This window comes from Nycticebus coucang, chromosome 9 (assembly GCF_027406575.1).
Source record: "Nycticebus coucang isolate mNycCou1 chromosome 9, mNycCou1.pri, whole genome shotgun sequence".
Lineage (NCBI taxonomy): Eukaryota > Metazoa > Chordata > Mammalia > Primates > Lorisidae > Nycticebus > Nycticebus coucang.
Genome location: NC_069788.1, coordinates 10,954,517 through 10,974,210, shown reverse-complemented (window position 1 = coordinate 10,974,210; position 19,694 = coordinate 10,954,517). Strand labels below are relative to the sequence as shown.

The following is a 19,694-nucleotide window of genomic DNA, read 5'->3' as shown; positions in this document are numbered from 1 at the left end:
ACCCCAGGATAAAAGAAAACATGAAAAATATTCTTCAAGTGTTACATATGTATAGCAAACAACAATATTTCCACAAAGTATTTTAAAATGTAAGTTATAATTTCTTTTTATAATTTGATAACCCATTACCTCAGAGAACTAGAACAATAGCTCCTATCTGGTAGCCCCACAACTCTTCCCAGAAGAGGCAGCTTCCTGGTATGTTTCTGGTGTGTTCTAAGCTCACAGGGTGGAATCAGGTTTCCCTGTGCTCAGCAAATTGAGGTTGCACAAGAGAGCAGGGTACAAAGTGCACATCTCGTACCTCAGTTTGCACCCACTGGGTCTGTGACACACATTATGAGGAAAATGCTGTGAGGTGGGTGGTGAGGAGGGTAAACTGGGAAGAAGAGTTAAGTGCCTGAGGAGAAGCTGAGCAGAGGTGGAACAAGGTACGGGATTAGCTGCCAAGGATTTAGGGTTTCCACTGCCAGGAATTGTGAGCTGAGGTAGGATGTGGGTTCTTGGAGTGACTGTGAATACAACAGGCCAACTGGGGAGCCTAGTTCCAAATTCCATGCAAGCCAGGATGGTGACTCTTAGGCTCATGTCTTTATCCTGCAGCTACTGCAGGACTCCCAAGCACTTTAGAATAGTGGTTGTCATACTTCATGGTCTATTTTTCAAATTTATATGATAGCCTTGAATGTCTAAAGGAAGCGTGATGTTCTCGTTGAGTCTGGGTATCATTCCAGTTCTCAGCAGCATGCAAGACAAATATTGAGGTTTGTTTTTTGTTTTTGAAATAGATCTGACTATATTCCTTTATTTAATTTTTTTTTTCTTTTGTGGGGAGCCAGCTCTTACTCTGTTGCCTAGATTGGAGTGCAGTGGTGTCATCATAGCTCACTGCAATCTTGAACTTCTGGGCCCAAGTGATCCTTCTGCATCAGCTTCCCAAGTACCTGGGACTACAGGCATACGCCAGAACTCACAACTAACTTTTTAAAATTTTTAATAGAGATGGGCTCCTGCCTTGGCCACTCAAAGTGCTAGGATTACAGGGATGAGGCACTGTGTGTGTCTGGTCAGAACGTTTGATCTTATTAAAATAACGTTTATATATATATATTTGTTTTTTTTTTTTTTTTTTTTTAGAGACAGAGTCTCACTATGTCACCCTTGGTAGAGTGCTGTGGTGTCAAAGCTCACAGCAACCTCCAACTCCTGGGCTTAGGTGATTCTCTTGCCTCAGCCTCCCGAGTAGCTGGGACTACAGGTGCCCACCACAATGCCCGGCTATTTTTTTTTTTTTTTTTGCAGTTTGGCTGGGGCCAGGTTTGAACCCACCACCCTTGGTATATGGGGCTGGTGCCCTAGCCACTGAACCACAGGTGCTGCCCCACATTTATATTTTTCATTAAAAAGTAGGCAATAGTTTCTGGATATTAAAAACTCATCAGAGTCACTTTTTTTCTTAGAAAATAAGTCATAGTGGTGAACATTTATAGCACTTAATAGCTTACATTACTTAAATGTTTGGAAAGAGTTTGATATGCATTTCAGAAAGTAGACCTTCCAAAACTGTGAGATATAAATGCTCATTGCAGAGACTAGAAAACTGAGCCTAACAGGGCCCTTGACACTTGCGTCTGGTGTGTACCAGCACTCAGTGGAAGCTCTGTGGCCTGGAAGCCACACTTACTATCCCACGTTGCCATTTTGTAACCATCCGTGTGAGATGCATATTCTCTAAGACAGATTTGAGGGAGGCCTGACTCACTGTGGCTCTGCCTTTCCTCCTAGTTTTGTGGCTGGGAGACCTGGGCATTGTAAGTGAGCCATGAGGTCTGTGTGACTCTGAGCAAGTTCACCACGGCTGCTGCTGTAAGGCTTGCAGGATGAACTGAGTTTGTGAGCAGTTTTCTCACTCCTATGGTGGCAGCTCTCCAGTGCACTGTCCTTGTTGCTGGCCTCTCAGTTTCTGGTCCTACCCTTGTCAGTGCTCCTGTCAATCTTTCCGACATCTCCTCTGAATATCTTGCACCAGCAAGTGGCTTAGGACACACTGATCTTTAGCTCACTGCCAGAGGAGTCTTCCTGCAGAGCAGAAAGCTCTGCTTCCTGTTCTGCCTCTTGGCAAAAGGCTCCAGCTTGTTTAGCTGTGGGCCAGCCCCAGGCTCTGCTGGTCCCAGGAGAGGTGTTGAAAGGCTGTGACAAATGCCTGTGCTGGCAGCCGGAGCAAACGCTGGCTAGCTGAAGAGCGCAGAGTAGCAGCAGCTGTCCTGAGAAGGGACTTGGTCCTGTGTCTTGAAACGACATCTGCACCAGCACTGACCCACATGGTGGCTGCGGCCTTCACCAGCACCAGCATCTTTGGGGATTTCTGATTAATTGGCAGTTACCACCCCGTGCCACGGAAAGACTCTGAGAGGTGGCCAGAGAGTTAGCCAAAAATCTTTCTGGAGAGGCAGCCTGGTAGACAAGCCTAGAGGTAGGAGGCTATAGACTCCATTCAGGGCTTAGCTCTGATGTTGGGATGTTCTTGGACACGCCAGTCTCCTATATAGTCTGGCTTATACACAGGGAAACATATTATTATTTTTTTCTTTTTCTTTTTTTTTTTTTTACAGTTTTTGGCCGGGGCTGGGTTTGAACCCACCACCTCCGGCATATGGGGCCAGCGCCCTACCCCCTTGAGCCATAAGTACCGCCCATGGAAATATATTATTTTTCATAACCAGAAGGAGGGTCAGCTCCAGGCCCTGCTTGCTCAGTGGCTCCGGGATGTCATTCAGGATTCAGGGTTCTTTCTGTTTCCCCATCCCTGCCATCTTCAGTGTTGGTGTCACCTTGACACCAGCGCTGCTGGGTCTTCCTCAGAGTTCTGGGATGATTTCTAGAAAGGCTGCCAGCAGCAATCAGAGCCATGGGCTTCCCTTGCAAAACTGCCAGCAGGGAAAAACCGTAAATCCTGTGTTTCAGTCTGATCAGCTCAACTTAGGCCTCTAGCCTGCCATCCCTGAACCAATAATGGTTGCCATGAGAACGTTGTGCTCATGTGCTCAGACCTGCCCTATCCAATACAGAAGTTACTAGCCACATGTGGCTACTGAGCCCTTGAACTGTGGCTAGTCTGAATTAAGATATGTTGCGAGTGTAAACTACTCATCGAACTCCAAAAACTTCATACACACAGATGAAATATCTTTTATTTTATTTATTTATTTATTGAGACAGTCTCACTATGTCGCCCTTGGTAGAGTTCTGTGGCGTCACAGCTCACAGCAACTTCAAACTCTTGGGCTTAAGTGATTCTCTTGCCTCAGCCTCCCAAGTAGCTGGAACTATAGGGGCCCACCACAGTGCCTGGCTACTTTTTTTTTTTTTGGCAGTTTTTTGCCGGGTCTGGGTTTGAACCTGCCACCTCTGGCATATGGGGCCAGCGCCCTACTCCGTTGAGCCACAGGCACCGCCCTACACCTGGCTTCTTTTTGTTGCATTTGTCATTGTTGTTTAGCTGGCCTGGACCGGGTTCGAACACGCCACTCTCAGTGTATGTGGCTGGCACTGTAACCACCGTGCTACAGACGCTGAGCCTGAAATATTTATACTACTCACATGTTGCAATATAAAATTTTGGATATATTTGGCTAAATAAATTTTATTGTTAAAACTAATTTTACCTTTTTTCTTTCTTTTTTAAGAAAGAGCCTTTATTTTTATTTATTTTTTTTTGTGGTTTTTGGTTTTTGGCCAGGGCTGGGTTTGAACCCACCACCTCTGGCATATGGTACCGGCACCCTACTCCTTGAGCCACAGGCGTCACCCAATTTTACCTCTTTTCTTTTTTTAAAACAGAGTCTCACTCTGTTGCCCCAGGCTAGAGTGCTGTGATGTCATAGCTCACAGTAACCTCAAACTCCTGGGTTCAAGCAATCCTCCTGCCTCCTAAGTAGCTGGAACTATAGGCATACACAGACATTATAGGCATACATACAGACATTACCCAGGTAATTTTTCTATTTGTAGTTTATTTTTATTTATTTACTTATTCATCAAGATGGGGTCTCTGTTGCTTGGCAAGAGTGCAGTGGCGTCATCATAGCTCACTGTAGCCTCAAACTCCACAGCTTAAGTGATCCTCCAGCCTTTGCCTCCTGAGTAACTGGGACCAGAGGTATGCACCACCATGCCTGGCCTATTTTTACTTTTTTATGTGGCTACTAAAAGATTTAAAATGACATACATAGGCTGGGCACAGTGGCTCAGGAGTTTGAGGCCAGTCTGAGCAAGAGCGAGATCTTGTCGCTAAAAATAGCCAGGTACTGTGGCAGGTGGCTGTAATCCTAGCTACTCAGGAGGCTGAGGCAAGAGGTTGCCTTGAACCCAGGAGTTTGAGGTTGCTGTGAACTGCACTACAGCACTCTCCAGATAGGGGTGACAGAGTGTGACTCTGTGTCAAAAAATAAAATAAAATAAAATAGGCTTGGCACCTGTGGCACAGTGGTTACGGCGTCAGCCACATATACGGAAGTTGGCGGGTTCGAACCCAGATTGGGCCAGCTAAACAACAATAACAACTGCAACAGAAAATAGCCGGGCATTGTGGTGGGCACCTGTAGTCCCAGCTATTTGAGAGCTGAGGCAAGAGAATCACTTGAGCCCAAGAGTTTGAGGTTGCTGTGAGCTGTGCAACCATGGCACTCTACCGAGGAAAACATAGTGAGACTCTGTCTCAAAAAGAAAAAAAAGAGTAAAAGTAAAATAAAATAAATAACATAAAATGACTTGCTTTCTATTTCTATTGGGTAGCACCACCTCAGACAAATGAGAGTCTACTTCTAGAATGGGAGAGGAACAGATTCCTGAACAAAAATTATGTTGTTTTATTTGAAGGAAGATATCTTCTCTTTTTGAAATAATCAATGCATTGTACTTCTTTACAGATATTTAACAGCGGGGATGGGTGGAGGGCAAACAGTGGGAGGCTATACATTCACTGAGGGCTATTTATGTAAAAATGTGCTATGCTAAGTGTTGTAGGGAAAAGAAATTGCTGACTAAGTAGGGAGATAAGATGTGTAGGCATGTGAATGGTGTGGGTAAAGACTATAGGATTTCAGACTTTGGGGAGATTCTGTCTTGTGTGGCATGGAATGCCGATTTGATCTGGGCCCTGAAGGTAGATGGGGTTTCAATAAAAGAAGGTGGCTGGAGAGGGATGCCTTGGGAAGCAGTCCAGGAGGCAGAAGTGCAGGAAGAATGCTGAGGCAGGACAACGTAGACAGGGGTTAGCCCAGCTGAGGCTGTGGTTAGAGAGAAAGAAGACTGGGTGAGACCTCTAAAGGCCTTGTACCAGCAGGGGGAATTGCTCCAGGCCAGGAATTTTGACACTAGCCGGGGTGATACAGTAAGCCTCTTAAAAAATAAAAATAATAATTATACCCAGACCACAGAAGAAAATCTATTTATTCTGAGATGGCTTAAGGGAACTTTTTTTTGAAACTGAGCCTCATTCTGTTACTCCAGGATAGTGTGCCATGGCCTCAGCCTACCTCACAGCAACCTCAAACTGCTGCCCTCAAGTGCCTGCCACCATGCCTGGATGATTTTTCTAATTTTAGTAGAGACGAGGTCTTCCTCTTGCTTAGGCTGGTCTCGAACTCTTGGTGTTCAAGCGATCCTCCCGCCTTGGCTTTCCAGAGTGCCACAAGCACTGAGCACAGATGGGAACTTTTATTAGATGCATGGGGGGGGCAGTTAAAACACCATTGAGTACTTAGCCAAAAAGCTGAATAAAGCCAGGTCATGCCTCTCCTAGTGCCCTTAGGAAGGCGTCACAGGTCAAGTCAGCATAAATTAGTGCTTGGGAGCATGCACTCTAGTAGTAGACTGCCTGGGTTTTAAAACTACCCGTGCAATTTATTAGTTTTGAGATTTGGGGCAATTTGCTTAACCTCTTTTTGCCTCAATTTCCCTATCTGTAAAATGAGAATGATAACAATAATTAATACCTACTGTGTAGGTTTTTTTTTTTTTCTTTTGAGACAAGAGTCTTACTATGTCGCCCTTGGTAGAGTGCTGTCGCGTCACAGCTCACAGCAACCTCAAACTCTTGGGCTTAAGAGATCCTCTTGCCTCAGCTTCCTGAGCAGCTGGGACTATAGGCACCTACCACAACACCTGGGTATTGTTTTGTTTTTAGCAGGCTGGGGCTGGGTTCGATTCCACCAACCCTGGTGCACGTGGTTGGTGACCTACACTGAGCTACGGGGGCTGCCAAGGGTTGTTATGAGGATTAAATGAGTTACTTTATGTCAGGGTTTTAGAACACCCAGCGTCTGTACACAGAGTATGTGCTATAAGAACTGACCACACACAGCTAGACAGCTAGGAAGCCACAGTCAGAAAAATATCTAATTTTTCAAAATCTGTATCTATACGTAAGAACCCAATGTGTATAAATATAGTGCAGAGAGAATCCTGTGGGAAGAAAGACCGTTGTTAGGTTAGTCTGGCCCAGCGACGCCGCCGGGTCTCTATCCCCTCCGGCACTTGCTAACCATGCTTTGCTCATGTCAACAGAAACTATTGCATGCGTTAACAAATAAATCTCCAAGTATTTAGCAAAAGCAGACCAAATTCAGTAACTAGGTCTAGGTATTCTTAACAAAAAGGGCATTTAACAAAATACAGTGTTCGAATGGGCTTTTTTTTTTTAAATTGCCTTTCCTCCGGTCTCCCTCCCTCCCTTTCACTGGGAAAGTGTGAGGAGCAAAGGGTGTTTTCTGAACTTAGAGAAATTGCTCAAATTTCCCTAGGGAACCAAATCGCCCCAAATCTCAAAACTAATAAATTGCACAGGTAGTTCTAAAACCCAAGCAGTACCTTCGTATGCCTGGAACAGATTTTCTTCTGTGGCCCAGATGTAATTATTACTATTATTACTTTATCTTTTTAGAGACAGGGTATTGTGATGTCACCCAGGCTGGTCTCTAACATCTGGCCTCAAGCAGTCCTTCCTCCTCCTCTGAAGAGTTGGGACTACAGGCAGAAGCCACAGCACGTGGCTATTTTTGGAGATGGGGGGTGGTCTTGCTCTGGCTCAGGCTAGTCTTGAACTCCTGAGTCAAGCAATCCACCTATCTGGCCTCCCAGAGCGCTATGCTTTTCCCTCTTGAAAGTCTAGGTGATGGTGAGCCACATGGTTATCTCATCTACAGGAAAAAGAGCGGCAAAGATGGACTTGTGTGTATTAGTATATCAGGAAGTGGGGGTGTTAGGGTATCCCCCGGGACTGGAAGAAGGCTTAGAGGGACAGCTTGTGACCTCGGATGGCATCCTGGGCTGAGGGGCTGGCAGGGTGGCAGGGACTGGGGTGGTGAAGGGCACTGGCCAGCAAGGGTCTGACCATGGGTGAGGCCTCAACGCCTCCCTTCTCGGGCAGGGGCTGGTGGGGGGCGGTCTGCGCTGGGTCTCAGGGCCCCGGCCGCCCTGGGGACACTGGTCAGAACTGGTCTGCCCCATGCTGGACCTCTTTTCATGCCACGAACCAGCCAACACACCAACGACAAACATCCAGGGCACTGGACGCGTTCGTTGGCCGCGGCCGCTATATTCCTAGAGAGTCTCTGAGTCCCACACAAGAAACCCGCAGCTCAACAGATTCTGATTTAGACGAGCTTTCAGAAACGCTCTCCCAGCCGCCAGGCTCCGGGCCAGCTTCCTCCCCATCCCGGTTCCTGCCAGAAAGCGCACAGTCCGCCCTGCAGGGCCCACGCCGCCCTCCGGGCACAGCTGGCTCCAGGCTGGCCACCCCGAGCGAGCCCCGTGCTCCTTTCGGGATAATTTGTGGTGAGTCAAGAAAACGTGCGCAGGGTCCTGTCCAGCACCGCCACGGCCAGGATGAGTCCACCTGCTGCCTCTTGGCATCGGTAGTTTGCTGCCTCGGGGACCGACTTTCCATTGTGCGGGTGTGGACGCGGCTTCTGAGCCCCGCCGGGACTTTCCATTGTGAGCGGGTGTAGACGCGGCTTCCGAGCCCCGCCGTGACTTTCCATTATGCGGGTGTAGACGCGGCTTCCCAGCCCCGCCGTGACTTTCCATTGTGAGAGGATGTAGACACGGCTTCCGAGCCCCGCCGTGACTTTCCATTGTGCGGGTGTAGACGCGGCTTCCCAGCCCCGCCGTGACTTTCCATTGTGCGGGTGTACACGCGGCTTCCGAGCCCCGCCGAAACTTTCCATTGTGAGCGGGTGTAGACGCGGCTTCCGAGCCCCGCCGTGACTTTCCATTGTGAGCGGGTGTAGACGCGGCTTCCGGGCCCCGCCGTGACTTTCCATTGTGAGCGGGTGTAGACGCGGCTTCCGGGCCCCGCCGGGACTTTCCATTGTGAGCGGGTGTAGACGCGGCTTCCGGGCCCCGCCGTGACTTTCCATTGTGAGCGGGTGTAGACGCGGCTTCCGGGCCCCGCCGGGACTTCCCATTGTGCCGGCCCGCCTGCCTCGCGGCCGGGCTGAGTCGTTCTAACTTTGCCTTTTCTCTCTGCGATCCTTCGCGCTGAGATAGTTTCTCTTAATATTCATCTTCTTTCTTTAGACAAAAAAAAAAAAAAGTTTTTGATCATTCTAATTCACGAGTCAGCTAAAATATGAGTCAAACTCAAGTTTCCTGAGAGCTATAAATATTTGCTCACCCCACCCTGCCGGGAAAAGTCCACAGTTAATATTTCGCCACCAAGTGGCTCAAATCGGGAGGATTTCTTCGGTGTCCAGGGTGAACCGATCCTCGCCTGGAGAGGTTTTTAGGGCAGCGGAACTGCCGCGTGTCCCGCGCTCGGGAAGACAGAGGAAGTGAGTGCATGTGGGGGTGGGGCGGGGGCGGGGCGGAGAATGCTTTAAAAAGCATTCTAGACGCGTGTAAAATCCTTAAGGTGAAAATTATGGACATTTCTATGGGAATAAGGGAGTGGAGAAAGTAGGAACACTGACTGACATTCTCCATGGGTGTCAGGTTGTTTTTGGCACGTACATATGGGTCATTTGGCCTGGGCTGTGCTGACATGAATATCAACAAGGGCTACTTTGTGAGCCACTTCGTAGGCCACAGAAACCATTTTACTGCTCAGCAGATGTTGTGAAGTTTGCAGTGATAAAGGGTGGGGAGGACTCCAGCTGGGCTCTCCAGCCTCAGAGACTCTGGGTTTGGGGTTCCAAAGTTGGAGGACCAGTTTTGGGGCTGCCCCTGAGTTTTTGTAATTTTTTTAAACAATGTATTTTTTTCCTACCCAAAGCAATCTGCAGAGTCAATGCATTCCTATCAAAACATCAATGACATTCTTTACAGAAATAGAAAAAATAAATCCTAAAATTCAAATAACTAAAGTAATCCTGGGCAAAAAACACAAAGGTAGAGGTATTATACTACCTGACTTCAAACTATATTACAAAATGATAGTTACAGAGTAGAGAACCCAGAAATAAATCCACATATTTATGGGCAACTGATTTTCAACAAAGGTGTCCAGAACATATGTCGGAGAAAGAACACTCTCTTCAATAATAATGCTGGGAAAACTGGATATCCATATGCAGACAGGGAACTAGACCCCTGTCTCTCACTGTATCAACTCAAAATATATTAAAGACATAAATGTAAGACCCCAAACTGTAAAACTACTAGAAGAAAATAGCAAAGATTTTGCTTCGTTTAGCAAACATTTTATGGGTAACACTACAAAAGCACAGACAACAAAATAAAAAAAAGATAAATGGGACTATATCAAACTATTTAAGCTTCTGCACAGAAAAGAAAGCCACCGATAGGGTGAAGTGGTAACTTGTAGAATAGAAAGCATTCACCTGATAAAGGATTAATATCTAGAATATATAAGGGGCTCAACAGGAAGACACTCCATATAATCCCATTAAAAAAGGGCAAAGGAGCTGAATAGACATTTCTCAAAAGATGACATACAAATGGCAACCAGTTTATGAAAAAATGTTCAATATCATTAACCAGCAGCGAAATGTAAATCAAAGCCACAATGAGCTTTCTCACTCTAGTTAGAATAGTTATTAGGTTATTATAAAAAGACAAAAATTGCAAAATGCTGGTGAGTATGCAGAGAAAAGGGAACTCTTCTACATGTTGATAGAAATGTCAACTAGCAGAAACTGAAAAATAGAACTATCACCTGATCCAGACTACATACCATATGATTACTGGGTACTTATCCAAAGTAAAGGACATCAGTATATCAAACAGAAGTTGCACCCCCATGTTTATTGCAGCACTATTCCAGATGTGGAATCATACTGAATTTCCACAATCAGGTGAATGGATAAAGAAAATGTGGGCGGCGCCCGTAGCTCAGTGGGTAGGGCGCTGGCCACATACACCAAGGCTGGTGGGTTCAAGCCTGGCCTGGGCCTGCTAAACAACAATGACAAGAACAACAACAAAAAGAGCCAGGCGTTGTGGCAGGCGCCTATGGTCCCAGCTACTTGGGAGGCTGAGGCAAGAGAATTGCGTACGACCAAGAGTTGCCGTGAGCCATGACACTACAGCACTCTACTCAGGGTGACAGCTTGAGACTCTGTCTTACAAAAAAACAAACAAAAAAAATGTGGTATATGTATACAGTGGAAGACTATTTTTTTTGTTTTTTGTTTTTTTTGCAGTTTTTGGCCAGGGCTGGGTTTGAACCCGCCACCTCCGGCATATGGGGCCAGCACCCTACCCCTCTGAGCCACAGGTGCCACCCCACAGTGGGAGACTATTTAAGCACACGCAAACACACACACAAAAATGAAATCCTGTCATTCACAGCAACATGGCCAAACCTGGAGGACATTGTGTTAAGTGAAATGAGTCAGGCGCAGGAAGATAAATACTGCATGTTCTCACTCAGACTCGTATGTAGAAGTTAAAACAAATTGAGCTTATAGAAGTAGAGTTATGGTTGCTACAGACTGGGAAGGTGGAGGGAATTAGAGGATAGGGACAGGTTGTGAAAGGATGCAAAATTCTAGCTAGCTAGGACAAATGAGTTCTAGTGTCCTATTTTATTTCAGGGTAAACATAGTTAATCATTTGTTGTTTTACAAGCTAGAAAAGAGAATATTCCCAACACAAAGAAATGATCAATGTTTGAGGTGATGGATATGCAGTTACCCTCATTTGATCATTACATGTTGTACACATATATGGAAATAGCACTCGGTACCCTGTAAATATGTACAATTATTACATGTCAACTAAAAATAAAAGGAAAGAAGTTTTTTTTTTTTTTTGTAGAGACAGAGTCTCACTTTATGGCCCTCGGTAGAGTGCCACGGCCTCACACAGCTCACAGCACCTCCAACTCCTGGGCTTAAGCGATTCTCTTGCCTCAGCCTCCCGAGTAGCTGGGACTACAGGCGCCCGCCACAACGCCTGGCTATTTTTTGGTTGCAGTTCAGCCGGGGCCAGGTTTGAACCCACCACCCTCGGTATATGGGGCCGGCACCTTACCGACTGAGCCACAGGCGCCGCCCCCAGGAAAGAAGTTTTTATTTTTGAAATTTAAGATAAAAAAGTGCAAAGGAGAAAAAAGTCTAAATTATCTATTATTTCACCAACCAGAAATAATAATTGTTAACATTTTGGTGTATGTGTTGACAGTTTTTTTTTTTCCTATGTTTATTTTATTTTTTGAGACAGAGTCTCACTCTGTCACCCTGGGTAGAATGTCATGGCATCATAGCTCACAGCAACTTCAAGTTCGTGTACTTGAGCAATCCTCCTGCCTCAGCCTCCATCCTCCTGCCTCAGCCTCCCAAGTAGCTGAGATTATAGGCACCCACCACAACGCGCAACTGGTTTTTCTGTTTAAATAGAGATGGGGTCTTATTCTTGCTTAGGCTGGTGTTGAATGCCTCAGCTAAAGTAATCCACCCTCCCTGGCCTACCAAAGTGCTAGGATTTCAGGCGTGAGACCTAGTGCCCAGCCTTACGTATTTTATTAAAACAAAAGGGAATCACTGTACTCCAGAGAATTGAAAACATGCCCACACAAAACACCTGTAGGTGAATGTTCATAGTAGCATTAGTCACAATTGCAAAGTAGAAACAACCCAAATATGTTCCTCAACTGAGAAACAAAAATCACATGTCCATTCAATGGAGTAGTATTTGACAATATAAAGAAACGACGTATTGATACATGCTACCCATGTATTTTCCAGATGAACCTGGGATGCATGCTAAGAGAAGAAAGTGGTCACAATGATTGTTTATGATTCTAGTGATGTCCACAGTAAGCCTATCTACAGAGACTAAAAGTAGATTAGTGGTTGGAAGGGGCTGGGGAGAGACTGCTAATGGACGCAGGGTTTCCTTTTGGGGTGATGAAATGCTCTGAAATTAGATAATTTGGTAATTGCACAACTATGAATATACTAAAATACTGCCTTTTCAGAAGCACAGTATCACTGTGTTGCCCAGGCCGGAGTGTACTGGCTATTCAGACGCTATTGCAATACACCACAGCTTCTAACTCCTGGGCAAGAGATCCTCCTGTCTTGGGCTCCCAAAGTGCTGGGATTATAGACGTGGGTGATTGTGCCAAGGCTGTACATTTCTTAAAAGGTGAATTTGATGGTTTCTGAATCATGTGACAATAAAGCCATATAAAAACAAAACAAATGCAATTACACTATACCTAGTAATATATTACAAACAGTTCCCCAATATTCCTAACAACCATTCTACTGTAACATTTAAATGTTTTTAATTACCCACATTCCTTCTAAACAAAAGAATTTTTTTTTTTTTTGCAGTTTCGCCGGGGCTGGGTTCAAAAACATCACCCTCAGTATATGGGGCTGTCACCCTCCTCACTGAGCCACAGGTGCCGCCCCTTCTAAACAAAATTAGACAATGCAGAACAGTGAGAGTTAGAAATTAGTTATGTTGGGCGCGCCTGTGGCTCAATCGGTAAGGCGCCGGCCCCATATACCCGGCCCCGGCTGAACTGCAACCAAAAAATAGCCGGGCGTCGTGGCAGGCGCCTGTAGTCCCAGCTACTCGGGAGGCTGAGGCAAGAGAATCGCTTAAGCCCAGGAGTTGGAGGTTGCTGTGAACTGTGATGCCAGGGCACTTTACGGAGGGCCATAAAGTGAGACTCTGTCTCTACAAAAAAAAAAAAAAAGAAATTAGTTATGTTTCCCCCTGCCCAACTTGAACACTTTGAGTACCCACCTAAAACTGATTTTCATCCCAGCCTTCCATTCATAGCACTTACGTTCAGTGCAAGCCCCGTCCCGAATCTCACTTCTCCTTCACTCCGCGCCCTTCCTCTCGTTCTCCACTCCTGTGCTGCTACCCACTGTAATGTGCTCAGCATTAGGCAGGTGTCCTGGAAAAATATCACTTTACTTGTATGGTTTCAAAAAAGTAACGGAAATGGTATTGTGCTCTACAGCTTTCTTTTTTTTTTTTTTTGGCCGGGGCAGGGTTTGAACCCGCCACCTCTGGCATATGGGACCGGCGCCCTACTCCTTGAGCCACAGGTGCCGCCTGCTCTACAGCTTTCTACTCAACGTTTCTGAGGCCCCTGTATGTTTTCAATGATATTAATCCATAGTAGACATTGATCACGTTTAACTTAAATTTCTCTAATGACAGACATCTGGGTTGCCTCCAGCTGCGTCACAATCAATAGTGTGGGGTTATGCTTTCTCACAGACTTGAGTGAGAATAACTCCGGGACGCGTGCCCAGGTCTGAGGCATGTATTCAGTGCCAAAGGACAGATTCTTGTCACTTAATTTAAATATAAACATTTTGCTTTCTTTATTCCTCTTTCTTTCTTTCTTTTGTTTTTCTTTGTAGAGCTGGGGTCTTGCTCTTGCTTAGGCTGTTCTTGAACTCCTGGGCTAAAGGGCTCCTCTTGCCTTGGCCTCCCACAGTACTAGAATTACAGACGTGAGCCTCCACACACCACCACCATTTTGCTTTCTTGAATGGACCTGCCAGTTTATACTTACCCCCCCCCCCCGCCCCCCCCCCCGCTTATGGGCAAGATTTTTATCTTCCCACATTCTTTGTCTAACTTACCTCCCTCCTTCTTTCCTTTTCTCTTTCTTTCTTTCTGTGGGAGGGGTGCACCATTCCTGGAGGTCTTGCAAAACCAAGCAAATGTTTGGAGTTGACAGGGCAAGATCCCATTCTATCTCCCTGTTCCAAAAATCCATTTAATACATTGTCCTTGGATAGGACATATGAAATATTAAACTACCAAGCATAAATACTACACTTAATCTTAGCCAAAAGTCTGAGAAGAAGTACCAGCTTTATACTTCCTAATTTTTCTTTCTTTTTTTTTTTTTGTAGAGACAGTCTCACTTTATGGCCCTCGGTAGAGTGCTGTGGCCTCACACAACTCACAGCAACCTCCAACTCCTGGGCTTAGGCAATTCTCCTGCCGCAGCCTCCGGAGTAGCTGGGACTACAGGCGCCCGCCACAACGCCCGGCTATTTTTGGTTGCAGTTTGGCCGGGGCCGGGTTTGAACCTGCCACCCTCGGTATATGGGGCCGGCGCCTTACCAACTGAGCCACAGGCACCGCCCTATACTTCCTAATTTTTCAAGAATTTCTTTTTCTTTCTTTCTTTTTTTTTCCCAGATAGTGTCTCGTTCTGTTGCCTGGGCTGGAGTGCAGTGGCGTCATCATAGCTCACAGCAATCTCAAACTCCTGGGCTCAAGTGATTTTTCTTCCTCAGCCTCCTGACTAGCTGAAACTCTCCTGGCCTCAAGTGATCCTCCTGCCTTGGCCTCCCAAAGTGCTGGGATTGTAGGCATGAGCCATCATGCCTGGGTTATTAAATAACTTTTCCACTCCCCACTAAATGGTATGAACACGCTCTTCTGTTTCTATCTCAGATTTTTCTCATTCTCTTTGATGGCTGGATAGTATTCTCTCCTGTGAAGGTAGCATAATTTATTTAACAATTTCCTTGTTGATGAAAAATTAACAATATTACAAAAAAATGCTGTGCTTCTTATATATATATATATTTTTTTGAGACAGAGTCGCACTATGTCACACTATGTCACCTGGCTATTGTTTTGTTGCAGTTCTCATTGTTCATTTTAGCTGGCCCAGGCCAGGTTTGAACGGCCTCCCTCCGTGTATGTGGCCAGCGTACTACGCACTGAACTACAGGCACCACCTCTTCAATATATTTTAGGATAGATTGCCAGGGGTAGAATTGCTCATTCAAAGTATACACATTTGTTTTTTACTTACAGACAAATTATATTCCAAAAACAGTGTAATGATTTTTATGCATATTAGTAGTGTGCAAACATGATTTTTATTTATTTATTTATTTATTTTTGCAGTTTTTGGCTGGAGCTGGGTTTGAACCAACCACCTCCGGCATATGGGGCCGGCACCCTACTCCTTTGAGCCACAGGCGCCACCCTGCAAACATGATTTTTAATGGAGACCGTGTAATGTAGGAGTAAAGAGATTTTGCTCTAATATCAGAGAAACCTGGGTTGAATCTTGTCTCTGCTACTAGCTGTGTGACTATTTTACTCTCCTCACCTATAAAATAATGCTGCCTAGGCTTGGTGCCTATAGCTTAGCAGCTAGGGTGCCAGCCACATATACCGGAGCTGGTGGGTTCAAATCCAGCCCAGGCCTGCTAAACAGCAATGACAAATACAACTGAAAAATAGCCAGGCATTGTGGTGGGCGCCTGTAGTCCCAGCTGCTTGGGAGGCTGAGGCAAGAGAATCATTTAAGCCCAAGAGTTTGAGGTTGTTGTGAACTGTGACGCCACGGCACGGCACTCTACCCAGGGCAACATAGTGAGACTCTGTCTCAAAAAAAAAAAAAGTAAAAATAAATAAATAAGATGCTGCTGCTTTTATTTATTTATTTATAAATAAATAAAATACAGTTCTGCTGAGAATTAATGTTGAATGTAGACCCTCCTATGGCTACTGGAACCAATTTTCTACTCTAGGAAATTTCTAAATATTTTTTGTTATTTATATGATAATATTAGATACTACTACATTCATTTTGGGGGGTGGGTAGATGGGGTCTCACTCTGGCTGGAGTGCAGTGGCACATTGTAGCCTCAAACTCCTGGGCTCAAGCAATCCTCCTGGCCCGGCCTCCTGAGTGGCTGGGATTACAGGTGCGTACTGCCATGCCTGGCTCTATTTTGAGTATATCTCTCCACTATTTCCTCATCTGCTTTAGTTTTTATTCTCTTAACAGTCTCAGTCCCGGTTCAATCCCTTCCATCCTTCTCTTTCCCAATCTCTTCAGACTCACAGGGGGAGAACTGGAACTCAGAGACGATTTAAGACAGTGCACGCCAAGCCTGCCTTCACCTCTGGCCGGTCTAAACCTGAGAGAAACTCACCGCTGTCTCCCATGAGCCTCCATTTACTGAATGGGTCAGAAACTAGGGGCAGAAAGGACTGGTGTCCGAGGTGACAGCACAGAGAGAACAGAAGTCACGTGAGTGAGAGTGTGATGCAAATACTGTTATCATACGCTTCCCTGTAGGTGACAACGGAAAAGACCAGACTCCTTAGGAATGTCCTGGGATAAACAATCAAAGCAGTACTGATATCTGATTTTGTATTGTATTAAAAAAGATGGGAGCCTTTCATCTTTTTTATTAACCTGGATTGAGTTGGAATACATTCTTCTTAGTAAAGTATCACAAGAATGGAGAAGCAAGAATCCAATGCACTCAATTCTAATATGAAGCCAGTAGACGATCTAATACATACCCTCATAAGAGAAAAACTCAAATCAATTCAAGGTGCAGGCAGGGGAACAAGGGAGCAGGGAGAGGGGAGAATGGAGGGTTACAGGTGTCGGGCACACCTCTTGGGGGCAGGGCACAATTAACTATAAGAGGGACTTTACCTAACAAATGCAATCAGTGTAACCTAATTCTTTGTACCCTCAATGAATCCCAAACAATAAAAAAGAAGATAGATATTGTATAGGTGATTTATACAACATACAGATTTGAATTTCCTCTAACAAAATCCCATTCCTGCACACAGAACAGCTCTTGAACACCAAAAAGGCCACACTATCTATCTACCCAGATCACTTTCCAGATCAGCTAAACTTCTAGGCTAAGTTCAAGTTTCAGACTGTGGAGTGGTGGTTGTAAAGTGCCTAAAACAAGGGGCTATTTGTGGTGCTGTAAAGGAAGGCTGGGACCAATATGCACACTTGGTCCTAAGAGACGATGACACTGTTGGAAATGTTAGCATATTTCAGTGCTTTCTGATGATGGAGTGCTTTCTGGAAACGATTTAATACAACATATGTATGTATGTATACGTTCCCCCCTCCACCTGGAAGTGTGCACCATTCTGCGTGAACATGTGTGTGAGGAGAAAGGGAAAGTTCAAATACTTTTCAGCTCCGTTGTGCAGCAATGGCTTCTCACAAGCGCAGGACTGGCAGTGGTGTGGACCTTTAACTCTCCTCCTCCTCCAACATCAACATAAAGTGAAAGCAAACAGGCGCTTGGAAAATCACTCCTGTTCTTCCTGATCACGCGCAGGAGAAAGCGGCAGAAGATTCCTGCGTTAAGAGTTGCTGTGCTCACAGCTTTCCGCTGCAGAGCTGCCAGGAAGACGTTTCTGTTTTATCCTTTCAGAGTAAAAACTTTGTTTTGACAGCTGGTTTTTCTGCTTATGCTTGCTCTAAAAGGCAGAGATGTGGAAAAGCTCTCTGATCCATCCTAATTTACATTTCTATGAGAAAGACAACTTAGTCTTTAACTGAAATCAGCCATTTCCGTTTACCCCGTGTCTATTCATTCATCCAAGGCAGTAACCAGCCTTCTTCATGCCTTCAGATTTAAAGACAGCATCAAAATTGTTCTCTTTGGGGGGATTTTATTTTGAAAAGTTATGAGCTGCCCTCAGAGGGGGGATTCGATAAGGGATCTACATTCAGCACCCCTATTTGTGATTTCTTGAAAAGGAAACCAAGGCTAGGGAGAAAGACTGTAACAGTGGTTGATGCCAACTGCTGACTTCAGTGTTTGTCCCCTTTCTTTCACACACCTGATCCTCAAGGCCTTTGCCCGCTTATTCCCACTGGAGTTGATTGTTGGGTGGATAATGATGTTTTGCATGGAAGGTTTCAAAGACTAGAACTTATGAAGAAAAAGATTTGATAAATAAGAGTGTGAGCCCCTGGAGAACAGAGACTTGCCTTTTTGTTTTTTTCATGGCTATCTCTCTGGGCTCAGAACAATGACTGTCACATAATGAATGCTCAATAAATATTTGTTGAATAACTGGAAGGGAGATTATTTTGCCTTTACAGAACTAAGCTATTCTCAAATACTTTCAAAACTATTTAGCACTAACTGTCACTTATAATTTATTTTGAAGTTAAGATATTTATTCATTAAATGCTATTAGTATGTTTAATTACCTTTTTTGGGAAGAAGAAAGAAAAACATTAAAAAATGAAATAAAAATTCAATTTATAATGCATTTAGCTCAAGGGTTACTGTTTATTAAGCAACTAAAGGGAGGGAACTGAACACAAACTGTTATGAAGGAGGCCATGTCGAGATGAACTGCGGGGACCCTGCCCTGCAGAGGCTTGTGATGAATCCCGCAGGGAGACGGGCAGACCTGTGTTCTCAGTCTAAGTTATCAGGAGCCAGAGGAGCTCTGGGGAGTGAAAGCTGTGTCAAGTGCATCCTGGTGTCCTTATTGCCTAGCAAGGAGTAGATACTTAATATTTGTTGAAAATGTGAATGAAGAAATTCTCTCAGGCTGAGCATGGTGGCTCACATCTGTAATCCCAGCACTCAAGGAGGCCGAGGTGGGTGGATTCAGAAGTTGGAGACCCGTCTGAGCAAGAGCGAGACCCTGCCTCTACTAAAAATAGAAAAACGAGCAGTGTTGTGGTGGGTGCTTGTAGTCCCAGCTACTTGGGAAGCTGAGGCAAGAGGATCATTTGAGCCCAAGAGTTTGAGGTTGCTGTGAGCAATGACGCCATGGCACACAACTCCAGAATGACTGAGACTGTCTATGACCCTCCCCCAAACCAAAAAAGAAATCATCTCTTCCATAAGTGAGCCTAAGTCCTTAAGATTAAAGGGAAAACCCCCAAATTATAAGAAGTTATTATTATTATTATTATTATTATTATTTGAGACAGAGTCTCACTTTGTCACCCTGGCAGAAAATGGAGAGTGGGTAAGGGGAGGAGGATTGGATGATGCCGCAACAGGGGGTGGTGGAGATGAAGAGGGATGAGGCTGGGCTGCTGGGCAGGCAGAGGGAAGTGGGGGCTCACCTTGGGAGTCCCCTGATCAGGGGGATGAGTTGTATTGGAATTGTTAACCCAGCACTGGCTGGAAGCTGGGACAGAAGAGGGTCAGACCAAGGCAGTGAGACCATTAACTTTTCTGTTCTTGGTGGAGACAAAAGCTACAAGGCTCTTAACTCAGAGATGGCAGAGCGGTTAAAAAAAATCCATCTCAAAAAAAAAAAAATATTCCAGAGAATTTGGGAAATGAGTAAACTGGAACAGAAAAGACAGGTGGTTGTTTAGTCATGGCCAGGGAGTAGGGTGGGAGATGAGGGAGGCAGAACCAAAAATGACTCCAGGGCCAGGCCATGGTGACTGAGGACACAGTACGGTTCACAGG

At 45.2% G+C, this 19,694-nt stretch overlaps 1 long non-coding RNA gene and 1 other non-coding gene across 2 annotated transcripts; one reads left to right on the top strand and one right to left on the bottom strand.

The window, feature by feature from the left end:
* The first annotated feature begins 344 nt into the window (after positions 1 to 344).
* LOC128593289 (uncharacterized) lies at positions 345 to 18,503 on the top strand. The gene is made up of 3 exons (XR_008382316.1): positions 345 to 431; positions 14,650 to 14,876; positions 16,313 to 18,503. It is a non-coding gene; the product is annotated as an uncharacterized LOC128593289 (long non-coding RNA).
* Positions 14,122 to 14,310, bottom strand: LOC128595286 (U2 spliceosomal RNA). The gene has a single exon (XR_008382916.1). It is a non-coding gene; the product is annotated as a U2 spliceosomal RNA (small nuclear RNA).
* Positions 18,504 to 19,694: the final 1,191 nt, after the last annotated feature.